Raw genomic sequence first — 27,659 nt, forward strand, 5'->3', positions numbered from 1 at the left:
TTATATTTGAAATTACCTACAATTACCAGTAACCATCTCAAAGCTAGAAATTAACTTTGTAGGCTCTCCTCCAGATGGATCAGCTGTTAAACACGCTGGCTCGTGCGGCTGAATGGAGGAGAGGAAAAAGGGTGAAGAGATGTCTGAATGGCAACTGTGCTGTCTTCTAGCTGAAGTGACGCTTGTGTTGTTTGCCCGTCATAAACGTGCATGCTTTCACTTTGAATTAAACTCATACCACGTTTGGAGACGTAGTTTGGGAAATTGTGGCTTTGCTGACCTCAGCGGCCTCTACCCCTGGCGGCCTGTGCAGAAAGTGACCCTTTATTTTTGCTGTGAACACTGGCCGAGGGACTGCTCCTTCTTTCCCTTGTAAGGCTGCCTGGGGAGGCTGGAAGGACTCCAGCCCTGGCTGCTCCTCACCCCACTCACCACCATCCCTGCCGTTAAAGGGCAGAAGCAAAGCTCTCCTGCAGCACTCTGGATTGCTGTGGGGACACCCCTATCTTTCCAAACGGGACCCCCAGCACTCCGCACCCCCTGCACTGTCTGCTGTGCCGTTTGCAGAATCCAGCATCCAGAGGTGAATTAACGTGAGCAGGAAAATGCCTCCGAGCAGCTACCAGAGAAATTAACACCCTGCACTGACTCTTACGGTAGCACATGTCTTCCCTTCCTGCGTGGAGCTCGGTGGGTTCTGCCAGTGGAGAGCAGGCTGTCCTCGTCTCCTTCCTCTGCTCAACTCATCACTAAAAGGTTATGCTGATGGCAGATCCACTTACTGCCTGACCAGCTAGAAAGTAGTATTTTCTAATTCCTGCTCTGCCTGACGATTTCCTGCTGTTACTGCTTCAACTGATCTTCATAATTCATTTGACTAACTCTAAACCAACTTCCTCCATGGCCACTGTGGGCAGGGAAGTTCACACTCTTCTCTCTCTTCTTCCAGAGTCAGTCAGTGCACAAGGACGTTGCCACGGCTCCATGGCTGTAGTGGACTCACTGATTTTCGGCTGGTGGAACTGAGGGAGGTATTTTGCCCAAAGCATCTCAGAAATGCCTGTGATTTCAGTTTCCAACATGACTCTGAGCTGGGGAATGAGAACGTGCCAGGAGTGTCAGTGACAGCTTTAGAAATGGATTGTTTGCATAAACTTGAAAACAGTACAAGCATAAATGTATTTCCTTTGTTTAACTTTTCACTCTTGTTTACTCGTCTCTGCTTCTAAAAGGCTTTGCAAGTAAACTCTGCAAATCTTTAAGTTTTGCAGGCATTAATGGGGGCTGGGAGTTCTGGGATCTCTCCTTGGCCCTGCTGTTAGCTGAGGCACTGGGGTAGGCCCGTAGGCCTCTGATCCACAAGCCACCGGAACCAGCAGGAAGATTTTTATTTAATTCACCTCGAATCAGTCCCCAAACCTCTGTTGAAGCCCTTGGGGTTTTGTTCCATCCCAAGGACAGCACCCATCTCCTTGGTGCTGCAGATCACGGTGAGTCTCGGCCCCTTTTCCCCGTGCCTCAGAGGCATGTGGGCAACGCAGGAAAGGGACCTGAAAATCAGACAGGCTCAGGGCTTCCTCAGGGCACCCGAGGTAGAACAAGACTTCTATGGACTGTAGTTTTATTTGGTAAGGAAGTATTGCGTAGGCTGTGAGATTTAGTGGGAAATAACTGGTTTTTCAACCTGTGTTTTACGCCACCAGTGCAGTGAAGCCTTGACCTGTGGGTGCTGGGGAGGAGGGAGATGAGCTTCAGCTGTACAACAAATAAAAATCTGGGGCTCCTGTTGCATTTCATAAATTCCCCCTCCCCTGCATTTATCTAGTCAATCACCTTATTAAACCTGTGCATATACCTCTGTTTGGGCTGTCCTTCTTCTGCATGGATATACATTTTGGGTGCTGACATTGGTGGATGAGTTAAATGGCCACTAAAATGGCCATCTTTCTCCTTGCCTCGTGGCATCTGTAGGGGACTTAAGAAACCCACAAAGAAAGAGGACCAGGACAGCATGCAGGCCTCTTGCTTGGAGGCTCCCAGTTCGACTGGAAAGGCCTGACTTCACCATCCCGTAGCTGCACACATGACTGGGCCTGGGGAATTTGTTTCCTGTGATTGCCACTCACCTGTGGGAGGAAGGCTTGAAAGCCAGGTCAGGCAGAAGTGTTTGGGCCCCATGCGACACATTGAGCAGCCGGCATGTCCTGTGCGGCTCTTAAAACCGGGGCAGGCCAGAAGCAGCTGTAGTTGGGCTCTGGAGCATAAAGAACGGTGTTTTATAACTGGTCGCTGTTCTAGGGCTTGCACATTGCCCCTGTGGGGTCTCTAAAATTCAACAGAGAAAATTGTCAGAAGGCTCAGATTTACTCTGCAGTAGTCCACACTAGTACCCGAGTGTTTGTAGGGTTTCTGCAGTCCTGATGTGCTGAACATGACTGGCTCAGAAAAAAAAGACCTGTTCTTGCAACGAAGGCTCTGAACCAGCACATACAAGTGCTGGGTTCCCTCGGATTTCTGGAGCAGCACTGGACAAGTTACTTGAGCCCAAATCTGCAAATGTACAGTGCAGGTGGACTCCTATTGAGATACATAGGAACGAAACTTCTAAACATCTTTGTGGATCTGAACCCTTACCTATTCTGAAAGTGGGGGCAGCAATCATATATTTCTTCAACTTTCTGCCAGTCTAGTTTATTTAGACTAAAAATTGGTGAGAATAAAACTGTTTTCTTGGTATGTATGCATGGACCCTGGCATGAGATTTGTCTCAGCCAAGTCCTTCAAGCACTACCACACGCCAGATTTGTCAAAGTCTTGTGTTAAATGAGAGAGTCTGCAATACAGTAACAGATTCGTCTTCATTTTGGTCCTTGTTTTTAGCCTGATTTCCTGAGGGAAAACAAAGTTTTATGCAGTCATGCTCAGGGTGACTGTTCAGGTGTGTGGGTCCCTGGCCCTGCTTTTTGCCCTATCACTCTCTGTCTGTAGGCCAACTTCACCCAAATCTGAGAGAGTCTCAAAAACAATCAATGGCCAAACATTGGATAGAGACCTAATTACTCCTCCTAGCGCGGAGAAATCTAAACTCAACCCTTATAAGACATCAGAAGATGGAAAAGAGGAAGAAAAGGTGAAAATGTGACATCATGGTGTGATGTGAGTAGGTACCAGAGAATCCACCTTTCAATTAAAGTGGTAATTTTGTGTGGATTCTCTAGTGTTTAATACAATGCAGAGTGGATGATGACTTTCTTTCAGCTGGAACTCCTCTCTCTCCCATGATGATTCTCTGGTGTCTTATACAGGGCAAGTTCACACTGCAGGCAGGACTCGGTCAAGCAGTCGGTCATCCACAGAGCATCAACCTAAAGAGACCCAGGCTTCCTGAGGCCCAGAGCTAATGTAGCTGCTTGTTCTTCAGTGTCTGTGTGCATTTCAATGAAGAGAGGTGGTCTGCAGACTCTGAGGGTCATTCTGGGGATCTCCAGACATATGAAGTCAAGCAATTTCTTGTGTAAGTGACCCCAGCAAGGTCAGAGTAATGACAAGTCTGTGGGACTGCTTGCGCCAGTAGTTGCCCACTATTGTGCAAACTCTTGTCCTCAGGACATGAATACTCCTACCTGCCTCACGTGCTATTTGAGGAGCTGTGACTACTCAGTATTGCTCAATCTTGCAGGAAATCATTATCTCCTGGCAACATTTCACTTCTCTGAAATTGTCTCTTACCTCAAAATAAGCCCTGCAGTCCCCTGACTGACAAAGCTTTCGCTTGATATCATTAATTTTCCTTTCTCTTTTAAAGTTTGTAGAGTTACCAGCAGTGTCTTTTGCAAATACAATCTTTGGAGCAGAACATTAACCCAGTGCATTCACTCAGGAAGGTGTTTGTGTTTCCACTAGCCTAAGGACAGCAAGGAGGATTTTACACATCTGTAACGCATGTGGTCACCCTGGGTCTTTTCCTTGACTCCCTACCTAAATAGCTGGCGTGGATTGGATGCTAAGCAACATTCAGACGTGGTGAGCCTCTCATCTTGTCAGCTGTGTATTAAGGCACATACAGTCATTTGGCGTAACAGTGCGATTGTTGTAGCTTTGTTTAATCCTGCCTCCTTTACCTTTCTGTAAGTCAATACCACCATCTGCTCTGAAGGCTGTGCACCAGCCCCTTGGCCCCCGCAGCACTGGATGAAACCTTTCCAGGGCTCTGTGCTGGATCATCCAGGGGCCATATAGAGCTGCCTAAGAGGCAAGGAAAGCTCTTCTCACACTCCAAGATTGCTGCCTTCCTTGCTAGATTACAGCTCCATGAGACAAAGCTGAATCTAAGCTTGGACTGTGCATACAATGGTAGAAAGCTCAGTTACTATCACTGCTCGTGAAGGATAATTAATGTGAAGGTACTTTTCTTGAGCTGCCTGGTAGGTCCCCATTTCAGCTTTGTTCAGTAAAGCACTTAAGCATGTGCTTAAAATTAAGTGTGCTGCTGACTGGAGGCCTTGGACAATAAATATGCTACTGGAAATGTATCTGGGCCATACATTTATTAGTCTGCCTAAAAGCCCTGTTATTTCTTCTTCAGTTCTGATGTAAATCACGTCTTTCAAAAGCCACAGTTGTGGGTAAATGTCTGATTTTGATAGGCGTTGCATATTGCAGCTATGGCTGATTTTAAATAAACTTATAGATTCCCAGTACATCTGCAAATGAGACACAGCTTGGCTCCTTTCAGTGGTTTAGTGTTTTTTGAGAAATCTCTCTTTGAACTACCCGTCTGCAGGCTTTTTCTTTTTACTGTCTGTGTGGCCATCCTGCAATTACCTGTGGGTTTATGATCCTTCTCTAGAGAACAAGTTGGTTGGATAGTTTGATGGTAAAGAAAGATGGGGGTGATAAAATGGGGCAGAGTATGATATCAGTTACAAGTGTCAAACGAGTGTCCCTCCAGATTTACACTGCTGCAACTTCACTATGGATCTTGCTCCAAGATTTGCCGTAAATGGTCGTTGCAATATTTTTGGAGTTTATTCTGTTGAATAAAAGTGTATCATCAAGAATTGTGTGTCTTCGTGACTGCTGTGAAGATAGGCTGGAGCGTGCAACTCATTGGCAAAGCAAATGGAAGGTAAATCTGTGGGAGCGGGAGGAAGAAACTAGAATATGTTTTTAAAAGGTTTACGGCTAGCAATTTATTTCCTTCACCCTGGTTCAATGCTGGGCAACAGTAAACAATGAAGGAGCCAAAATTCCCTCTGAAATGGAAGTGACCACACAAAGAAAGGCTGTAATTCTCCAAAGCAGCGATAGATTTTGGGAGCCTGCTTGCATTAATCTGAAAGGAGTGGGGGAGTTCAGGTGAGTGGTCAAGCGCCCTTGGAAAACTTGATTTCTATGAGCTGGATGGCAAACGGATCACCAAATCATCATTTTCAGGTGAGATGCTTGTTGATAAACACCACCTCTGATTATTCCTGTGCAAGATCAAGTGTTGAGTTCTGTGAAAACCCGTGAAATTAAAGAAGCAGGGAGATAAACTCAGGAGCTGAACTGGGCACGCACAGTTCAATGTGAATCAGTGGCATTGCCCCGATCTGAAGTTGGTGCAGAGCTTGGCCTTAGATCAGCTATTTTTAATAGTTAGTAGTGTGGGGGCACAATCAGCCTATATTTACATCAGACAATATTTGTGTTTAGTGTGTAATTACCATCGGCCCTGTTTGCGCATATAATTAACGGTTTGACATCGCATCCCGCTGCGTTGACATCTGTAGAATTCAAAAAGGGCTCAGGATCTCCAAAGAGTGTTTTTGTTTCAGGTTAGACGTGGTCTGATTGTCTAAATTAAAGACATGTCAAACCACATGAAAAGTTCAGGACAGAAGGTAACCACACAGGACGTGGCATGTGGGCCAGGTAATCACAGTGGTGGAAAGAATGGCCACACTTGTGAGCCCTGCTCCTCGACGGGCTTTGGAAAAAAAATGCTCCTTTTTTTTGTTTTTAATAGGAAATAAAAATTAGTAAATGCAAGTCCTGGCTGCAAGGAAGCACAAATAAAGCGAAACAGATGTTCATTAGCTAATCACTTGCAATTTTTCCCCTCTTGTCCTTGATGGAGGAAAAGAAAATTGAGCATGTGGGAACTTGCCCGTTGAGAAAACATTTGGATCTTCAGTCATTTATCTGTTTCACCTCTGACTCGGTTCAGGCCTCCGTTAAAAGGCAGGCGGGGTGCTATCAGAAAGAAAGGTCAGCGGGGATCACTTCAGATGCTTTTCAGCTGGGGTAACCCTTGAGGCTATCCTTGCTTTTGTGGGCATGGAGAGTCAGTTAAAAACAAAACAGAAAACCAAACAAAAATCCAGTGAGAGCAGTGGAGCTTTGAACTACATCACTTGTGTTTGTCTTATTCCTAAATTACGGTGTCATTTCTGTACAGTGCTTGTTATAATCACATGCATACATCAGGAAAGGTGTTTATTACAGAAATACCAATGAATTCTGAATGGCAAGCTGCTTATTTCTCGGTGTTATCAATGGAAAGCAACATCACCTTTATTCCCTTTGGATTGATACCATTTTCTTTTCCTCCCAGCTTAAGACGAGACAAAACCACGTGCAACTTTGTACTTCAGCCAGTGGATTCGATCAATAATAAAATGCTAGCACGTAAAGGCAGCTATGTGCACAAGCATCAAACCATATGCCTCCTTTGTAACGGGGTTACTACATTAGGTAAAATTACAGTAACTCAGCCAACACCTCTTTCATTAGAGGTATTTGCTTTGTGTTTTAACGAGGTTCATTTAACAGTGTTAATTTTAATGCACAATGGCATTAAAAATGTTCCTCAAAGCCTGGCACGACACAACAGGCTGGGCAGGTGTAGGATCTTGCCTACCAGACTGTAGTGAAACTGTCCTCATCATGTCTTAGTGTCCTATCAGAACTGGCTCACTGTGAGGGGCTTTACTTGGGAGTGTTGGTCTGGGATAGGCCAAATGTTTTATGTCTGTAAGGGCCAGGCTTTATTTGGGTTTTATTTTCCTTTCATGCCAGTAGCGCTGAGGTTCACAATCATTCTGCTCCTGCTGGAAATGAGCTCCACAGCCCCAGACCAGCTGGCGAGAGGGTGCCGACGTGGTGGAGTTTCCATTGAGGCTGGTGGATCTGCCATTCCTGAGGAAACTGGACATCAAGAGAAGTCACGGACAGAACGAGTGAGGTAACAACCTGAATAATTTGTGTGAGTCCAGGGAGAAGTTATGCCAAACATGGCAGCTTTCTTGGATTAGATAGCTAGGCTTTCAAGGCAAAAGGCGATGGACCTTACCTATCTGGACATCAGCAGATCACCTGGTGTTGTACCATTTGTGGATTTATCATATAAATTAGAGATTTATCACATAAATTAGAGATTAGAACAAGTACTGTAAGACGCCTGCAGAACAGACTGAGCGACAACAGTAAGTAGCATAACAAGGAAAACTATCTGGCTGGGTATATGAGCGTAGTGCTTCAAGGATTCATCTTGGGGACGGATCTTATTTAATATTTTCATGAATGGCCTTGGCACAAAACATAGCATGTTGCTGAAGTCTGCTGATGACACAAACTTGGGAGGCGTGCCATACGGAAAGAACTGGATGACCTTGAAGACTGGAGTAATAGAAATGAGATGAAATCCAGTAGTGCAAAATGCAAAGTCATGAGTTTAGGGAGCAGTAAGAATTTCCACTATAAACTGGAGACTTGTCAGCTATAAATGACAAAAGAGAAGAAACACGCGTGGATTGCTCCGTAGCAGGATGGGGCCTTTAAAAAGGTATGTACAACTTCAAATGTATCCTGGGAGGTATTTCTTCCTGTAGAAGGTAGGTATGGCATTTTCCAGGAACTGGTAAAGCCTCATGTGGCATCCTGTGGACAGCTCTGGTCCCCTTGTTCCTGAAGTGTGAGTTTAGCTCCTGCAGAAAAAGATGGTGAAGATGTTGGGAGAATGGAGAGCTCTTTGAGAGAATGGAGAGTTCTTTGAGAGAATCATAGAATCACAGAATGGTTTGGGTTGGAAGAGACCTTAAAGATCATCTCATTCCAACCCCCTTCCATGGGCAGGGACACCTCCCGCTAGACCAGACTGCTCAAAGCCCCATCCAGCCTGGCCTTGAGCACCTCCAGGGATGGGGCAGCCACAGCTGCTCTGGGCAACCTGTTCCATTGCCTCACCACCCACATAGTAAAGCATTTCCTCCTTGTATCTAATCTAAACTTACCCTCTTTCAGTTTAAATCCATCATCCCTTGTCCTATCACTACATGTCCTTGTAAAAAGTTCCTCCCCAGCTGTCCTGCAGCCCCTTCAGGCCCTGTCAGGCCGCTGTGAGGTCTCCCCAGAGCCTTCCCTTCTCCAGGCCGAACACCCCCAGCTCCCTCAGCCTGTCCCCACAGCACAGGGGCTCCAGCCTCTGAGCATCCTCGGGGCCTCCTCTGGACTTGCTCTAATATGTCCGTGTCCTTCTTGTGCTGGGGGCCCAGAGCTGGGTGCAGGGCTCCAGGTGGGGTCTCACGAGAGCAGAGCAGAGGGGGACAGTCCCCTCCCTAACCCTGCTGGCTAGACTGCTGTTGTTGTAGCCCAGGACACGGGTGGCTTTGCTGGCTGGTGTCAAGCTTCTCGTCAACCACCACACCCAGGTCTTTCTCCTCAAGGCTGCTCTCAGTCCATTCTCTGCCCAGCCTGTATTTGTGCTTGGGATGCAGGACCTTGCACTTGGCCTTGTTGAACCCCATGAGGTTCGCACAGGCCCACCCCTCAGGCCTGTCCAGGTCCCTCTGGATGGCAGCCCTTCCCTCCGGCGTGTGGACTGCACCGCACAGCTTGGTGGCATCGGCAGACATGAGGAGGGTGAACTCAATTTCACATTCTTCACAGAGAAGAATGAAAGAGCTAAGGTTTTGGCCTAGACAAATGAAAACTGAGAAGAAGGGTGATGGCTGTGATGGCTGGTGATGGCTGTACATCTATATGTCAGGATGGTAACAATCAGAGAAAAAGCCCGAGTTATTTAAGTTCAAAGACACAAGGCTAAATGGGTACAGATTGGCCATAAATACACTGGGCTCTAATCAGAGGAAGGTTTGTGACCATGTAGAGTAGAGAGGCTTGAAAACAGCCTTCCAGTAGGAGCTGGGGACAAATAACACCTTGTTATAAGAACAAACTTGGCATGTTTAGGGAAAGGATTATAGCGCCTGGGCTTGGAGGATACAGACTTCGGGGACTGTTTCCTGGGGAGTGCTGAGCCTCGAAGGACTTGGCTTTCAGTGGGATTTAGACCAGGTGTCATACCAGAAGTCTTTTTAGGACTAGTAACTTCTCTACCTGGACAGGACCTTATTTTCAAGGGACTAAAGCTCCTGTTACTTGGTAGGGACAGTAAGGTGGTGATGTCTCAAGGTGCTTTACTACTTACCCAGGTTTGTGCAGATAGAGGTTGGTGGGAATCAGACGGTTTGTGTTTGGACTCCAGTAGCGTGTATGTGATTAATCTGGCTGTGTTAATGGATACTGCTCCTGATCCTGCGGTTTGGGTGTGTTGATTCTGCATGTGGTGCGTGTCTTTCGGGTGTTCGAGTTGGTTTATGTTCCTTGGTGTCTACGTGACCCGATTAATACTCCCAGGTTAATGCAAATGCAAACAGAGCCACAAAAGGAAGGCCTGGCCAAAAATTGCATATTGCACAGCGTACAACTGGCTATCACTGCATTTGTCAGGTAAATAGGAAATGGGATATATTAATCTAGTAGTGAGCAGGGAGTGCACTTGTTAACTTGTCAGTGGCGGCTAAAAATAAGTATTTAGGTCTGAAGTAGCAGTAACAGCTAAATGTGAGTTATGACTATTGTCGTTTTTCAGCTGCTAGGCAAAAGCAACGCCTTGTTTTTGCTGTATCCCTCATATCCTCTGAACAAGTTTTCCATGGAGCTCAAAGGAACCTTCTACCCATGCCTTAAATGTGTGCTTTCTACTCCGGACCTGAAAAAGAAACCAAATATCTATCCTCTAAACTGGATTTCCAAAGAATTTCCAAAAACCCATGCGCTGTCCAAAAAAAAACCAACACACTGAACCAAACCAACCAACCAACCAAAAAAAAAAAACCAACAAAAAAACAGGAAGAGAAACTGCGAGAGATGGTGAAATGCAGGCTCTGGAGGAGCTAGCAGGAATGTCTCCAGCCACTCCTCCTGGGGTACATTTCACAGGCACTTTTGAACAGTTGGCTTTTGACTTCGAAAGAGAGGGAAACAAATGAGAAGAAATGGTTTCAGGAAAGGAGATCGCTGTCCCTCCGTGCAGCCTGATCCGCTGAGGCATCCCGGCAGGAAGCAAACGTCCAGCTGGGAAGGTGAGCTGGTTTCACTGCTCCGGCTCAGCTCAGAAAGTGCCAGCCAGGCTTCCCTGAATCAGCAGGCACCCGAATGTCTGTGCAACTTGCGGGTGCTGATTGTTGCCCTGATTTCAGTGGCTCTTTCAGGGTTAAAGTGAAGCATGTGCTTCAGGGCTTTCTGGAGCTGAGCCAGGCTAATCTACCTCGCTAGATGCTGGCCCAAAGCAATTCCTGAAAGCTCTGTCTTTCCACCAGGCAATCCCTTGACTTGCAAACTATCAAATACTTGGAGCTGCCTAGGCTATATGTTATTTTCTGGTACCTTGCAGTTTCCCGCAACTCCATGTTTAGGAGCTTGTGTAAATTCTGTTCCCATATTTCACTTTTGGAGTCCTCCGCTGTGGCCATTTCCATAGCATAGCCCAGCACATCTGGCCGCTTCTAATAACCTCGGGGAAAGCATGTCAGGTTAACACTCACGTCTCTCTTCCTTTGCTTTGCTAGCCGAAGCGTTGAGCTCCCCAGAAAGATCTGAAGAGATGGTTGATGCAAAGAGCAAAAGTTGTGTGATGTGAAGGGAGGAAGAAGCCAAAGAAAAGCCAGAGGCGGCTTTTTAGCCTGCAGCTTTCCTCTCCCTTGATCTGACCTGAAGCACAAGGTGGGCAAACACTTTTTTCTGTAGATGGCAGTTGCCACAATTGAATGGGTACTCACACTATGTTCCTTTCCATGTACATGGAGTGGGGACTAAAAAAAGGGGATTAGGCAGTGACTCAAGCTGGATGTTTTCATTAGGCACAATTCCTGAAAAGAAATAGCTCACAATAAACAAACCCGGATATTTCAGTCTTCTGGCATTGCCTTCCTAGTGAGGAAGGGAGTCCAGCCTGCCCAGCCATAGCTGTCTGTGAGTGGAGATTCAACTTTTTCAAGCCTTCCCTTGCAGCTTCTCATGAGTGAAGGTCCTGCATCATCCCTGGGTGCTCCAGGAGCTGCTGAGCGAAAAATGCTGCCAATTAAGAAGAGGACTGTGGATCCCTGCTGAGGGAGAGCTCACAAAGACCTGTTGTCTCCACAGGTCACTAGATCAGCTCCACGTGAAGATGTGGCAGATCTAATTTGTAATGACACTTCGTTGCAGAGAGGCTAGCACTTCCCTCTATGAGGCTCAGCTGAGGCTGTGGAGGGAAGCGGTGACTCCAATTCCCTGTGTGAAGAGGGGTGCGAGAAGGGAGGCTTTCTCTCTGCTAAAGAGACCAGAATTTACTGGGCTGCTGAAGCAGAGAGGGGCAGTATATCTGTTGCTCTCTTTGCCCAGGGCATATTGGCTTTTCCTACAGGTTTTGATTGCACCCTTCATTAAAAGAACCATTCCTCCCTCCAAATTAGGTGGAATTCAGCGCTGAAAGAATCCAGCCCCAGTCCCAGTTTATTTCTCCATAAAACATCTGTATTGTTCTTCCAGGATGGCTCTGCCAAATGAGTCCTCAATAAACCCAAAACCTGGCAATAGACAAAACGCTCCAAAGCGCCTTTTTAATATGGAAAAGTATCCTGCAGTGTCGCAATCTTCCAGTGGAGACCACCCCCTACCCCTGAGAAATGCAGAATAGCACCACGCCACAATTTGCCTGGGGTAAAGCAACAGAGCTGGGCCTATGCTGGTTTACTCCAGCCAGAGGATCTGGCCTTTAGTTTCTTGTTTTTTTGTTTTTTTTTTTTCCTTTTGTTTTTTCCTAAGATCCTTAACTTCTTTTTCCCTTTTTATTTTTTTTTCCTGTGGATAGGAGCTTTGCAAGTTCCTTCTTTTATTGTTAGCTCATTTGGCAGGAGCAACCAAGCAACAAAAGTGTTTTATTTGGAAATAGTTGAGGGGGAAGTCGGCAATGTCCGAGCTCCACTCTGATTGTGTGAGCTCTGGGAGGTTTTCACCTCTGCTTCCAGGCTGCACCAGGCTGGGATTATCTCATTTGATTTCATTGGATCTGTGCGCAGTAAAGAAGTGGGGAAAATTAAAGGTTAGTGAAGTTTGCCTTTGTGTCAGGCTAGAAGCTTTTAGTTATTTAAGTGTAAAGCGCTCTCTCTCTCTTCCCTCTCTCTGGACTGAAATACCATGCAATATGCTGCTTAGCTGATTTGACTCAATACATGGAGTGTGACTTCCACGGCTTGTTTTCCATTGCAGAAGAGATCCTGAGAAAGAAGCACAGGGGAGATGAGATGCCTATATTGGCTAAGGGGGAAAAATGTAGTTTGTGAGAGGCACTCGTGGCCGAATCTCCTCCGTATGGGTATCATGCTTAGCAATGCTCACTCTTTTGTGGCCAGCACTAATGCATGCTGTGATTTTGATCTGTGATGTTGCCTACGTCTGTCGATTTCTTTCCCAATCTTAAGACCCCCTTCACAAAAGCTCCGCTCAGCGGAGATTAAAGGCTCCACTCAGCAAAGACTCAAAATAAACCAGAAGCAGTGCCCTAATGCTGGCATAACTTTTCCCTTTTCTTCCACAGTTGAGGCTCTTGTGAATCCATCGGGATCTGCCCCCTTTTGTGCCGTGCAAGCTGCACGCACGAGCTGAGGTTTGCCTTTCCTGCTGTGCTCTGTGGGGCCAATCCAAAATAGCTCAGGGCCAGATTTCTAAGAATTCAGCACCCACAGCCAGGGCCGAGCGAGGAAGTCAAGAGCGATCTTAATGTAATGAGTAGGTAAGGGCTTGTGGCGTGGGGAGGAGCTGCGTGGCTGGGTATGTTTATGTGGGTGTTAAATGATTCACCCAAGGCCAAAGAGGCCCTCGGTGTCGGGACCGAGATGAGCCCTGCAGAGTACGTCGGGGCTGGGAGCAGATACTCAGCTCCTCATTTCCCACCGGGGATGGTTGGATGAGATTTTCAGAGCTCGGTGCACGTGTGTGTGCTGTGCTTTTCTGAAAATCTGGCTGCTTACTGCAGCATCTCGGTATGAAGGGGGTTAATCAGGAAAGGGGGGCTGCTGCTGAAGAGCTGAGCTCTAGGGGAGTTATCCCTGACCCCGATAACCTCTCCGGCCTGGGCATGGGCCATGCAGCATCGCTGCACCTGCAGAGCTTCCCCAGCCACCGCCTGCAAATAGTTTCCTGCTTCACTGGGGACTTAGTAGCGTTAATTAACTGATGCTTCGAAGAGCACATGATGATAGAAGAAAGCTGTTTACCAGATAAATTACTAGCACCCTGTGGTCATTTGCAATTGGAATGTACTATTCCCTGCAGGGGATGACTCGTGTCATAGCTATGTGGTGCTGGAGAGCTGATTAGAGGGCTGTCAAGTGCTTTCCACCACCAAAACCCAAGACTTTGTCATCAGACGACGCGCTTTCCCAATTAGTTGTTGGGTTCTCTGCAGCCAGTCCCCAGATCACAAGTCGGGCCTCCAGAATGCCAAGAGTCTTTTAAAAATCATGAGATGGGTTTATTCTGTGCCTGCTACTTTTAGCCCTTAGCATGTGTTCAGGCCATCTCCTGCAGTTTTTTCTTTAAGACCGTAGGGACCACAGATTTTTTTCTTAAAGCGAAAGTGCTGGATAGAGCACCACGGGAGCTTGGGTTTCACATAACATCGGGGAAGATTCACAGGAAAATCACAGGAGCTGGCAACAGAGGGCTTTTCCTTCTGACAGGGCTGGCACAGCTCGCCACGCAGACGTTCCAGAGAGCAGCTCCCTCGCTGGTGCCGCTCCAGCTCTGCCGATGCCAGGGGAAGGATGCGAATTTACAGCCGCTGAGGATCTGCCACCCTCAGGCTCGCTGCTGGTCAGTCCCCTCTGTGTTTTTGGGACCACAGAGAAGCACTAGCTGGTTTGATACCTTGCTAGAGGAAGGTGCCAGCTGGTGAGCACAGCCATCAGTCATCTCCCCTGGGGAGCTGCCCTCTGCATGATGGGGAGGAGGGAGAGCTGAACCCCTTCCTCCCTGCTCCTCTTCACTGGAGGGGTGGCTTGGTGCACAGAGGAAAGCCCCAGGGCTTATGTTCAGTGCAACTGTCTAAATAAGGAGGGAAAGATTTCAGCACGGAAAACTCATGCCTTTCCACCGGCTTTTGCATCCAGACAAGCACGGCTTGTGCCTGCTCTACTGCATCAGGCTTTCGGGGCACCTGGAAAAGAAAGCTGGCTTTGGAGACAAAGATCCTGCCTTGCTTTTAGGAGGGGACCTCGAGAGTCCGGACACAGTAGGTTCTCTATATTTTGGGGACAGGATGGCTGCTGTGCTGCAGAGACTGCCTTCTGTGCCTCCCCTGCTGAAATATCACATCACAGTGCTTCCTGGGGTCAGCCCAACAGCATCCATCCAGCCGGCGCACAGAAAGTGCAGCTTTTGGAGAGGGGAATATAATTTTAAAGTTGGCCTGAGAAGCCTCCATCTAGTTTTCAGGGTTCCAGAATGTTGTTTTATTAGGATTACAGTCTTGTTCTTCTTAGGTTTCAGCAGGCGTTTATGACTGTTACAACAGGAATGAAAAGCTGGGGCTGGAATCGGCATCGCTTTCTCCTGCCAGGCGCAGGGTTCACGGTGGAGGCCAGACATATGTCTTTCTCCCACAGATGCTACTTTTTTTTTTTTTTTTTCTGGATGGGGAGGTGAGCTCTATCCTCTCCCTGGAAGAGAGGGCTGGCAGCAGCTCTGAGCTGAGATGTGGGGTTCCGCTGGCTGAAGGTAATTGCCGTGTTGGTTCTCGTCGTTCCCCTCTGCCCTTTGCCAAGAGGAGAGACCAGGTCCCAGCGGGTCTGTGGGGAAGGTCATGTTTGTGTATGATGCTGTAGCCTTGCGTTGTTCCTGTCTCCTTTCTCCCATGCCCCATGGGCACCTTTCCAAATGGGCAGACAGGGCTGGTGAGGGAGAGGACACTTCAGGGCCCAAATAGTCAGTACCTACAGGCTCCCCCCTAAACTCCCCCCCTCTTTTTTTTTTTTTTTTCCCTAGCATTCCAGACCTGATAGCATTCATCTATCTGCATTTCTCCCCATACAGGTCAAAACTCCTCCTGGAGGGCACCCAAATCAGAGTGGGGTTCCCTGCCACTACAGAGCCCAAGCTTCTACCTCTGACAGGCACTGGCAGGAAGGTAAGGGTAAAAGCAGCTCTCACTGCTCACCACAAGTCCCCTGCTGGCCTTCTAGGTCTCGGTGGCTGTGCTGGGTTGGGGTGCTAAATCCCCTGCATATTCGCCCCCCAGAGATGAAGGAGTTCAGCCTGCCCAAACTGTCCCGCTTGGGGTGAAGAACTCTGCCCTCTTCTTGGGGAATTCCTGGCTCTGGGATTGTTGGACCCTCTGCACGGTAATAATTAGCAGACAAATCCTGCTGACTTGGGAAACTCATCTGAGGGTTTGTTTGTGTGTTTGTTGTTTTTATGAGAAGGTCCATATGCCTTTCAGATTTTGTTATTTTCAGAGAGTTGATGATCTGAGGAACAGAATGAAGAGTTGACATTGTTGGTTGTTTTCTTGGCCTGGTTTAAACAGCAGATGGAGGTTGGTAGAAGGGCTACAGCTCGTTACTTTATCCTGGTGGAATCTGATGAGTTTTATTGCGAAGACAATAGGGCAGATCACGACAGCACTCAACCCAGGGAGAAAAGAGAAAGCTTTGTACCTGGCGGGTACTGATCATCCGCCAGCGTGCCCTTCATGTGTTGGATCCCATCCAAGAGGTAATACGGGAATTTCTGCATGTAGTTAAAGTTTATGAGACTGCCTGCCTAAACGCATGCATGTGTGTGTGTGCGTAGCGGAGCGAGGATCCCTAGCATAATACTTAATCAAATTCCAGTTTTACCAGTGATATAAGACAGATAAAGCACCGAGTGCAGACCTCAGGATCTGCCCCTGCAGCTTAGACGCTGTATCTGGCGTACGCAGTAACTGCCAATACACATGGTGTGTGACTTACTCGGAAATCCTGAATTTGACCTGGGTTTTCCAAATCAGAACCTTGTTTTAAATCTGAAGATGACAGTGCCTGGTAATTCATGCGTTTGCTGATCTCTGGGGCAGTTCTAGTTCAACGCTGGTTTCTTTCCAGGGCATGAAAATCCTATCTAACATGCAGTGCCTTTTGAATCCGATTGTTACTCCGAAATGTGTGCTCACTCAAAGTGTTTAAGAAATGGGCAATAGAGTTTGAGCCATAACTTTATCAGCAGAGCACAGATACTCATCTCTAAGAGCTTGCTGGATCGTGTTCCTCCTTTCAACACTCTCCTCTTCCTGCCGAGTAACCTGCATCTAGTGCTGTTTTTATCAGGTTTTCGAGATTATGGCTTGCCCTTTTGCTGGCTGAACTGCCCATAGATGAGAGCAGGCACCTTATTTTATAACTCTGTTCCTAACCTGATCAGGCTGTAGCTTGAGACTTCTGGTGCTATTCTTGGGGTGCTGTTTGTGAACCCTGCTACCATGATCTGCAGAAATCCTTATTTTCCTCCTTATTCCTGGCCACAGGTGCCTGCAGTGACCTTCCATTCACGCCATCCCTCTGCTGTCACGAGGTTGTCCCCTGAGGTGACTCCTCCAAGTCTTTGAGCCACCTGATTCACCAAGCCGGACCGCTGTACCTGACCCTTGCCTAGTTGTTTCTTCTGTTCCCTGATCTGCATTTTCACCTGTTTTCCATTTGTGTCCCAGTTTGAATTAATCTCACTCAAATAGGAATGAGCAGAGAAGACTTGAGGAGGAATCACCAGTGCCCTGCACAATGGCAATGACTCCTGATGAGCCGCTTGCTGTCTGTGTCCACGCAGGGTGGCTCTGCCATGGCAGCAGTACTAGAAAACTAGAGAACTTCGTAGGATGTTCCCTTCTTCCTGGTATTGATGATGTCTTTTAACTCTGTGCCTTAGCACATTTGGTTAGAAATGCTGCATTTTGCAGCAACACTGGTAGAGGCAGTGTTAAATGCAGACATCCCACGGCTGATATTGAGAATTCCTCCAGTAACCTCCCTTCAGTTCAGCTGTTCTGACAGTACAACTTGCTCTCATCTCCATTTTAGCCTATTTATTATCCTCCTTACAGCACTTGTCTTATCCCTATCTTCTCCAGTTTAACTAGTCATTTTGTGTGGCAACATATCAAGGGTTTCCCTGGTATTTGGATAGAGTTGGCACAAATGGCTGTTGTTGTTATACCCAGACTTGAAGTTTGTCCCTTATGTCACATTTTGCCATAGCTTTCTTTGTCCTTTACCCAATGTTTCTTCTGAAGCTTTGTATAATATTGATACTGGTGTTGTGAGCCCATATGTGATCAAGTCATTTTTTTCCTCCTTAGATACAGGCACTGCTTTTTCTTTTCTCTAAGTTATCGGTTTCAGTATAATAAATCTTATTATCAGATTTGTAACTCCATGAGTTACAACCTTCAGTATTTAGAGCTGGATTGACATTGCTTCCTCCCAGCTCAAGCACATTCAGCATTTAAGTTATGCTTGGGTGAGTGACTTCTATATTTCTCCTTGAGGGCTTGCTACAGTCTGGGATGTACCAAACACAGCTAGAAGAGATGGATCTTTAACTTTGTACACACGTGGTTTTTTTTTTTTACTTCTTTATTGTCTAGAGACACGCTGGGGATGTGGGGTTTTCTACAGTCAGGTAGTAAGTATCTCAGCAGCATGTCCACTGTCACTAAATTGTGTGTAGATGTTTAGCTAAAACAGGCTTAAGGTATAGATAAAATGTACATAGCATGTTTTTGTTAGCTCCATCTCTAGAGAAGGAAGCCTTTCTCTTTCCTGCTAAAGAGGGGTTTTAATATCTGCAGTTTTCAAATACTGCAAGTCAAGCATGTGAAGAGACTATTACCTTTCCAGGACACGCTGCACGAGGAAGGCAAACCAATGTTAATTTGAAAGCATGGCTGTAATAAGCCTACTTCGACATCAGACCTCTCTGGATGATGAGCTGGGATCCGTTATGAAAGGATCTTTGTCACGAATTGGCAAACAGAATGGCTGAGATCCAGGGCAACCCTTCTGCAGACATGAAGAGAGTCTGTAACCCGGTATGAACACACTGGAGCTATCGCTGAAGCGCGGGGATGTTATCTCCAGTCGTTGTAACTTTGTATGTTGGTTTAGGTTTTTTTTCATCAGAGGAAAGCTCAAGAAACTAGACCTGAAGGAGATAACCTTTCGCAGGTGGAGGAATGGTGACTTTCTGGAGAGGATGATAAATGGCAAAACTTTTGCCAGGTTATTATTGTCTTCCAGGCTTATTTCATGTGGAAGCAGAGTGGCAGGCTCTCAGTGTGTCACAGGCACCAGGACTGGAGTCTCACATGGTGCTCCAGGTCATCAGCATCACGCAAACTCTGCGCCTCTGACAGCGACAGCCCTGAACTAGCAAAAACAGCTTTTGGGTGTGCTTTCTGTGATGGTGTGGGCTTTTTCACTGTGAACATTTCTCTGAGCAGCAATACTAAGAACAGGGAATCCTCTAAATGTGAAGGACAACCTCAGATTAGGAGTGAAGTTTGTATTTTGCTATCCACTATTTTAGTTCTCTCTTTTTCCTCTAGAGTTGTTCTTTGCAAATCTTTTCTCTGCCTGGGAAGTGGTGCTGTAGATCCCCGGCTCTGTGCAGTCACACCATTCAGTTTGTTTGGAAGTGCAAGCTGCAGTTTTGCAAACACTTGCAATTCGGTTGTATTTGGGGACATTATCACGAGACAAGTGAAAGGTCTGTTCTTTATCTGAAGATAAATCTTAGCTAGCAATTTTTATGCCCTTGTTGCAAAGAATTAAGACACCAGAGCTTTGTAAACTGAAGGGCTCAGAGATTATTTGAGAAAACCCTTGAGCAGTGTTTGTTTCCCAGACCTCCTCCTCTGCAACAGGTGAGGCACTCTGGCTGGTATTAAAAAATAATAATGAAAAAACTTTCCCCCACACAAACCAACCCTAAGGCACACGATTAGCATGAGTTATTTCACTCACACGCCTGAAGTAGGGCAATGTTTTAAGCAAATAAAGCCATATTCTTACAATAGGAAGTATTTAATAATCTTTGTAATAGGCAGTAGAGCTATCTGTGCCTTTAACAAAGCCTTTGTTCTGCTAAACCTTATTCACAGGCATTGTTCAGAGAATATATGGAAGTGTTGGCAGGACCGGTGACCCATGTAACTGTAATGCAGTGGGCTGCTGTAAAACAAATGAAAGAAATCTAAGGTTTTATTCTGGCACGCTTAATGTACGTAAAATCAGTGACTCTGCTAGCTGGAGCTATGGGTTCTTTATAGGAAAAATTCCCCACTATATTTCCATTAGGAATTTGCTTTAGGAAAAAAAAAATAAAGATCTGGAGGAAACCCCTATTTTTTTCCCCAATTTTTATTTTTTTCTCACTTCTTCTGCTTGCTTAAAAAAGAGTAGTGAGTTATTTCATATATATGTTTTTATGTACTTATTTTTTTTTTAGAAAAAAGAGTCAAAGTATTATTTGTTACTTGCTTAGAGAGGGAGGGGGTCAACAAGTGAAAGTTTTATTTTCAAAAGTGAAAATCAAAATCTAAAAACGAGGTTAAAGCAAGTTAAAAGTTTAAGGCTTTTTAAAAGGGAAATAGTCTTTCTCATATGTACATGCATTTTAAAAATTACTCCTTCTTAGGGAGGAGTCACCGTTTTAAATGAGAAAAGGGAACATTTCCAACAATTCTCAAATTAAGATGTCCAAAATTTTATTTTTCTATAAAATCTTTCATTTGGAATTAAAAAAAAATCCCATTTGGCAGAAAAAAAATGACTTTCAGATAAAATTGTTGCCTTCAATAAATCCCAGATTTTCAATTCAAGGAACTTCAAAGTTTGCTTACTTTAACTATTCAAGGTGTAAAATACTGCCTAGTGAAATCGATGGTGGCAAAAGTTGACCTTAAAATTTGCTGGACTTTCTAGCCACACAACATTTCTTTCTAGGCTATTTAACCACGTAACTAAAATATAAAAGCCGGAGGTTCATTCTGTGCTCGGAGAACTAGGAGTGAAACTTGAATGGTGACAGGGAGTGATTTTATAGGAGGTGCTGAACCTGCTTAATCTGTCTTTTGTGCAGATTTTAACAGGCTGCACGAAGTTTTATTTATGTATTTGCCTGTTATTCTCCATCATTGTTTCAAAGGCGAGCCAAGGAGACTGAAAGAGATTGAAGTGGCCTAAATCGGACCGAGGCAGGCATTTGCTTATCAAAGAGATAATTTTGCAATACTATGGTCTCTCTCCCAACAACGCCACTGCTGAGGTACACATGAAAGGCAGGTAGGGTCTGCGCCCAGAGCCTTGAAGGAAAAGGTGAATGTCCATTTTGCATATCCCATTTGTGTGCTAAATGGCAGTGGTATCTTAAATAGGGCTACAGTGGCAATTAAAATAATGAGATACATAAAAGACACCTGCTTTAAATAAATACAGTAATCTGCCCAAAGCTCCTGAATGGACTGGTATTCGGCAAGAGCCCTGAACCTGCATACATACCTATGCTTAACAACATAATCATTAAAGAACAGAAACCTTTCCTTCTAATCCCCCTCATACAGGACAACATGTGGATGTTAGCATATTTGGACTGCTTTGCATTCCTTCTTGCCTGCTTTTGAGAACATACTACATTTTAAAACTTGTTGGGTTCTTTCATGTTTTATTTGACCCTATGTAATTGCATTCCTGAAGGAATAACAGGCTCCCACAGTGATTTATACCCTGTATTAAATGTCAGTTTTGAAGAGACACAGTTAGCAGTTTGGTTTAACCTCCTGCCTTCCTATGTAAGTTCAAAACTGAAGTGGAGCTCAGGATCCAAGGGGAAAAGTAAAAAGACGAAAATGGACTTAGAGGCAGCGCGGAATGAGACGTATGTGTTCCTGGCCCCTCACCTTTAGAAGCCACCAGAACGAGATTTCAGAAAGCCATCTCTATTTTTAACTGTAATTTGTGTACTTCCCTGCTGCCCTTGACCAGTTGTGACGGCTGTAAATTAGTGCGAAGCGCTCTGCTTTCTCCGGGCAGACGACTGCAGAGGCTCCGACAATGGGGCCGGAATATTTTTGCTGCAAATTCAACCAAATCAACCCAGTGGGGTTGGCATGTGTCCCAATAAGAAGGTCAGCAAAATAAATTGTCCTTGTAATTAAGAGTCGCTCCTTTGTTTTTATGTGTGTAACTGTGCGTAAATAGCAAAGCGGGATAGGTATGTTATTACTGTTTTAAATATTTCATTCCCTTTGTAGATTTCCTTACGACACAGTTAACAACTGCTTAATCATATGTTATGACCTAATTATGGGGGATTCAGTTAAATAAATCTTGATGTAATGCTATATTCTTGATGTAATGGCACTCCGATGGCTGCTTTTGTGTGCGTGTATGCATTTAAATGTAAAAGTAAATGCAGCCTACGTTAGGATCTGACACACGACTTAAATGGTAATCATCGTTAGAATCACTAGTGAAACAAGTAACGGGGGAGTTCTTTAAGCACTAACACTGTACATACACAGCTAATTCCCACACCCAGGAAATAAACATTCTGGTGATCACTTTTTTAACATGCAACTGTAATGTTTTGTTTCATAGACAGGAGATTTAGCTGCAGCTGCTCTGAGGAGGATTCTGTTTTCACAATGAAAGCAATAGATTTGATCCATCGAAGCTATACTCGGACTGGTTTTCCCTAAAATATCTTTTGCATAAACAAATAGATGAAAAAGTTTTGTGGGGTCAACCCAGGGAACCACTGGTAGTTGTTCTGACGCAGGCAAATGACCAGTTTTTCCACTGAAGTAATTCAGGGCATTTCCATTGCCTTCTGCAAAGCCTCATGTGTCCATCAGGTGAATGATGAGTACAGAACAGAACGGGCCTGCTGTTTGCCAGGCTGGAAGGCTGACAACGATCTTCTATTCTGAAGTGAAAAATGTAGGTGATAACGTTTTCTTTGGGTTGGGTTTATCTCGCTGAAGACAGGTGGCTTAAAGTCATGGAATAAGTTGCCCTCTGGCAACGCGTGTCGCTGTTGACTGTTCAGGGAGCTAATATGGCTAACTTAGACCTGATGCTTGTCTTTCAGGTGGATAGAGTTAGGTAAGATGAATCCTACCGAGTGATGTATACACAGTATTGCGTATCAGCTTCCCCTGACTCCTAGATGTGCCGCCAGATTGCTCTGTGTGCTTGTGCCTTGGTGGGAGACACGCTGGGGTAGGTCCTTCAGCAGCCAAATACATCCAGCAGACAACAGGTAATCTGTGGGTACGGACCTGGGGGGTGCAATTAATAGCCCAGGAACATAGCAAGAGATTTGCCTTTCAGAGCTTTAGATGGCAAAATGGTAGGTACCCATCCCTGCAGTTCTCACACTTTTTCATCAGTGGAAGGAAATAGTTTTGTTTAATGCTGACAGTGTTATCAGTCCAAAGTGAAAGGAGCAAGTCCTGAACAAAAATGCATTTGCTTCATGGCTATGAGGCCTAGTTCTCCTACAGTTACTAGGATCACCTACAGTAGCTGTCCAACTTCAGGACCAGGAATATCCTGTCTTAAACTGATTAGCATTTCATCTCTGGTCTTTATTTGCTGTTTGTGCTGCCTAGCCAGGATGGCAGCTTCCACGAGCAGAGCGTTGTCCATTCATGCATGAACTGAGCACGGAGTTCAGCTGTCCCTCTTACAGGGTGGGAAAATGTGAAGATGAACTTGAGTTAAGGCCCTCAGTCTGGCTCTCTGGTTTAAACAGACCCATGCGCATTGTGGTGTGCCTGTTTGGGTAACATCTGACTTGGGTGATGATGATGGAGAGGTTATACCCCAGGGTATAATCTTCTTAGCCTCTGATTCAAAAAGGATGTTAAGCAATGGCAAACAAAGAATCTTAAACCAGCGTGAGGAAATACCAATTCCTAATCAGCATTAATGTATAAATGTGATTTTATTTAATTGCACCTTCAGCCAGTACTTGGTCTCAGTAACGACAATTAGGAATTAGAGAACTGAGTGAGGAGTATCTCCTGGATTTCTCAAATATTTCTGAAAATACTATTAGTTTTTTCCAGCCATTCAAGATACTAAAAGCTAAAACAACACCAGCAGAGGGAGACAAACCCTGTTATCAGACTGACCTAGTGTAGCAAGACCTGTAGGAATCACTGCTTTTTCATAGGAACCTGAACTGGAAACCTGAAGGAGAAACAACTTTTGTGAGGTGTTGTGTGCTGTTGAAGTCTGTACATGCTTAATAGTGTGAAGTACGGATAGAAGAAGTCCTCCTAAAAAAATAAAAATCTTTTGGTACCATACTAGATGTTTCATTGGCCAGAAATGTTTCACTCATTTTGGTTGGGTTGCATGTGTGTGTGCATGCATTACTTTCCAACTAGAAAAGTGCGATTATGTTACCTTTATTTCAGATGAAAAATCAGAACATTTAAACAAGATTTACCCAAATATTCTTGCATTTTACTGATTTTTTTCCTTTTTGTGGATGGAAAACTCACTGACTTGACCCAAGTAAACATTTGGACTTGATCACACCAGAAGTGTGTTTTCTGGTGAATGGGATGGTTGGTTGAAATGTTTTAATCAGACTGAAGTGTGATGGTTGTGGTTTTCCTGAAATAAGAAAGCAACCCAGACTTCCACAGGTAAGTTAATTTTAATGCCATTTGAAAAGAAATTGCAATAGTGAAGAAAATGAAATCACAAAAGCTTGCTCAGGGTGTAAATGGCAGAAAAGGTGCCTCAGGTTGGCTAGTCTTGCTCTCCAGATGACACAAAAAAGTCCTAAATGGATCCTGAACTATTTTGCTTCCATAAAGTTTAACACCAAAAGAAAATGCTTCCCTTGCTGTGCCTAGCCTCAGCCCCTGTTTCTGGAAGAATGTAAATGGAAGGAAGATGGAAAGAAAGACCTGAAAATGAATGAGTCTCTCATTGTAACATATTTGTTAACCTTTCCGTGTTCTGTTAGGTTGTGAAGCCATCTTGGTTTGCTTGAGGCTGTAAAATGGAGATTACTTTCACCATCGAACAGTTATATTTGTATTTTCTTCACTGATCAGACACACTGGGTTTTATTCCTCCAGCTGTATATCTAAGAGGATGATGGCCTTGAACCCTTGAGTATGCAGAGGAGCATCCCCTTGTTTGTCTATATTGAATATAGCTTGTGCTGATGAGGCAGCAAATGGCTTTTATGGCAAAGGATTGCTTGCAATGGCAAGAAGTTGTGATGCATTTTTAAAGCAATTCCATTGTCCTTTGCACTGGGAGTGGACTGGCTGGGCTGGCACAACTGGTGCTGACAGAGCTGGGTTTCAAAATCCAAACCCTGTGTGTGTGCTGTGGGATTGAGTCACCCATCAGGAGGAGAGAGAGGGACCTCATCTGTCAAGTGCTCAGCGGATGTTGTAGTCTGTGCATTTCCTGCAAAGCTCTCGTTTTGAACAGTGCATGCGGGGTGATGTGTGTGGCTGTGGATAGGAGACCTGAGGATCTGAGGTGGACGAAGCCCCCTCAGTCAGACGCTGTTCATGCTGCCTGCATCTGCAGACATCGCTCCCAGACAGGACAGGATCTGTTTGTCTGGGAGTCCCGCATCTCTTATCTGGAAAAAAGCTTTTGAATGGGGTGCAGAAATGTCATTTTATAGCATGAACCGTAAGAGAAAACATGTGCAGGGGATAGGTCTGTAAAAATCATCCTTTAATTAATTGTCTAGATAGAAATAACTGTGGACGTCTTCAAGCGCACTGCTGCTACAGATCAAACCAGCAGCAAAAATCTCTGGGAGTGTTCAAGAGAGATTTTTTCTTTCCCTACCACGGAACAAAGGTACTTGTGAGGACATTGGCTCTTACAAATACACGCTAGTAGGAAATGTGCCAGAGGGGACCTTGGGAGATCATCTATCCCTCTACCCCAAGGCAGGATTTGCCAGGTCTGAGCCATTCCTGGCAAATCTGCCTCAACAGTGACAGAGTCTGCAGCTCCCCGACTAATTTACTCCAGTGCTCACCTGTCCTTCCTCTTAGGAAACGTGTCTAATGTTTGACCTAAATCCTCCTTGCTGCAATTTAAACCCATTATTTCTTGTCTTATACCCAGTGGACATGAAGAACAATTTATTACCTTCCTATCTGCAACAACCTTTTACATAGTTGAAGGCTGTTATCATGTCTCCCCCTCAGTCTTTTCTTCTCTAGACTAAACAAACCCAATTCTTTCAATCTTTCCTCATAGGTCATGTTTTCTAGACCCCTGATCATTTTTGTTATGGAAATAAACATCCTTTAAATCAAATTCTGTGAATCAATCTTGTGCAGAAAGGAAGGGAAACAGAGAGGTTAGAGTTAGCGTAGGGAACAGGAATCTGGTGGTGAAAGAAGTGAATTTGCTGAGGTCTGTTCAGAGCACAGCCATCCGTTCTTCTTTGGGATTAGGAAGTACACCGAACAAAATTTTTTCCCCAAATTTCCTTGGGAAAATCTTCTACATGTCTGCTACCAGAAGAAAAACAATATTTCATTTCCACAGGTTGTACGGAAAGTGGTCTGTGGAAAAGCATCGGGAAAGATACCGGAGTGAGGGAATTTTTACCTGTATTTTACGTCCATCACACAGACTGTCTGAAATCCACTTGTCTGCAGCGGTACCAATCCTTGTTCTCCAACAAGTGATGTAGGTGGTCCTCAAAAGGCAGTTTAAAACTGGATCATCACTCTTACTTCTTAGGAAGGTTTCATCTCTCTGTAGAGTCCTTGTAAGCTGAGTCTGACGCTGAAAAAGCAAGGAGTTAGGAGACTACCACTGCTAATGTGAAAACAGGGCTGCAGAAGGATCCATAAAAAGTTTCCTGTGCTTATACTCCTTTTTGTCCTCCAAAGCATTATGGGCTGGACTGAAGCTATTTTATGTGTTTATTTAGATCCTGCACTGTGGAGTCCTATGCTGTTAATGCTTCTAGGCAGTTGAAGCCTGTAGCATCCTTTTGTTCTTGGTGCATGGGATGAGTGATGCATTGACTCAGGCTTTTACTCAAAGGTAAGTGTGAAGCTGCGTTAAATCTAGTCTCAGATCAAAGACAGTGCAGCCACATGATGTGAAGCATTCAAACAATCACTTTTCTTTAAAAAAAAATATTCTGAAGGCTTTATGCTGGGCTCAGATATCACCTGTCTTTCTTTCCCCAGTCTGTATAAGTAGTAAAGCCAGCAGGAGCACCAGACTGCATGCTTTGGCTAACTTGGATTGTGTGTGCTAACATCTGATCTAGATTCCTCGTTAATAGACATGGAAACATGGCCTCATTGTTCAGCTCGCAGAACAATGAACCTATAAACGTGGGACAGCATAAAATTTTATAGAAAGAGATGGAGGGCCAAGAGCATCTTAAAGCGGAGTGTGCTGATGGGTCTTGAAAAAGAAGTTCAAGAAGATATGTTAAAAGGTAAGGAGATGGAGTACAGAAGTGACAGAAGGGCAGGTCTTGGTCCTTGCATAGATGATGCTGTAAAGGCAAAAGGTTTTGTGTTGGTACAAAAGGTTTTGTGTTGTTTTGTGTTGGTGTGTGGTACCTATGTGAATGTGAAGTAATCAGTAGAAAGGGCAAGTAGTTCTTAGGCAAAACTGTATTGAAAGGACTGTTTTGTAAAGAAACTTCCCAGATGTTCTCTCACCAGAGACGACACTGATTTGACCTGTCAAAGTTGTTAAATTTGAGGCCCTATCTGTGATCAAGATAGCTGAGAGTTCTAAAATTCTTTAGCAGAGGTCCAAAATAAACAAGGTGTGGTGAAGAAAAAATGCTTTTTGCTCCTTGCAGATTACTGGGACCGGTCTTCCTTTCGCTGTCTGATCCAATGGCAAAGGCTCGCTTATCTTCCAAAAACCAGACTCGAGAGGATGCCCGAGTGCTTCCTCTAAGCAAAGTGAAGGAGGCCAGGGACAATATTGTGCCTGAAGTGAGACGCGTTTGCTCGTGAGATGCCAGTAAACACATTCCAAAAAGCAGTTTTGCTGTGATGAGTTTGGCCATCGTGGTGGAACTGTATTGTGGTAATAGGCAAGAAAAGGTTCTGGTTTTAGACAGCCTTGTTTTTACAAATATCCAAGTAACACCACTTCCCTTAACCAGTTGTAAATGGTACCGTAACAGAATCAGTCTAATAGCAGTCACCTTTCATAAAGACAGGCTTCCAGCATTAGATAAAATACTAAAAGTTGTACTTCTGAGATGGTTTC

The 27,659-nt window shown here is 45.0% G+C and overlaps 1 protein-coding gene across 1 annotated transcript in view; it reads left to right on the top strand.

Annotated features, from left to right (window-relative positions):
* Positions 1-27,659, top strand: part of LOC308196028 (uncharacterized protein) — a 163,196-nt gene that overhangs the window by 125,646 nt on the left and 9,891 nt on the right. The window contains exons 9-19 of the mRNA XM_080594438.1: positions 950-6,738; positions 7,063-7,828; positions 9,917-10,409; positions 10,896-11,049; positions 12,905-13,099; positions 14,049-14,181; positions 15,400-15,493; positions 15,605-15,707; positions 26,344-26,459; positions 26,609-26,865; positions 27,241-27,379. The gene's annotated coding sequence lies outside the window, so the exon portion shown is untranslated. The remainder of the gene's footprint in view (positions 1-949; positions 6,739-7,062; positions 7,829-9,916; positions 10,410-10,895; positions 11,050-12,904; positions 13,100-14,048; positions 14,182-15,399; positions 15,494-15,604; positions 15,708-26,343; positions 26,460-26,608; positions 26,866-27,240; positions 27,380-27,659) is intronic.

The sequence above is a fragment of the Anser brachyrhynchus genome (genome assembly GCF_964034855.1).
Source record: "Anser brachyrhynchus genome assembly, chromosome: 5".
Taxonomy (NCBI): domain Eukaryota; kingdom Metazoa; phylum Chordata; class Aves; order Anseriformes; family Anatidae; genus Anser; species Anser brachyrhynchus.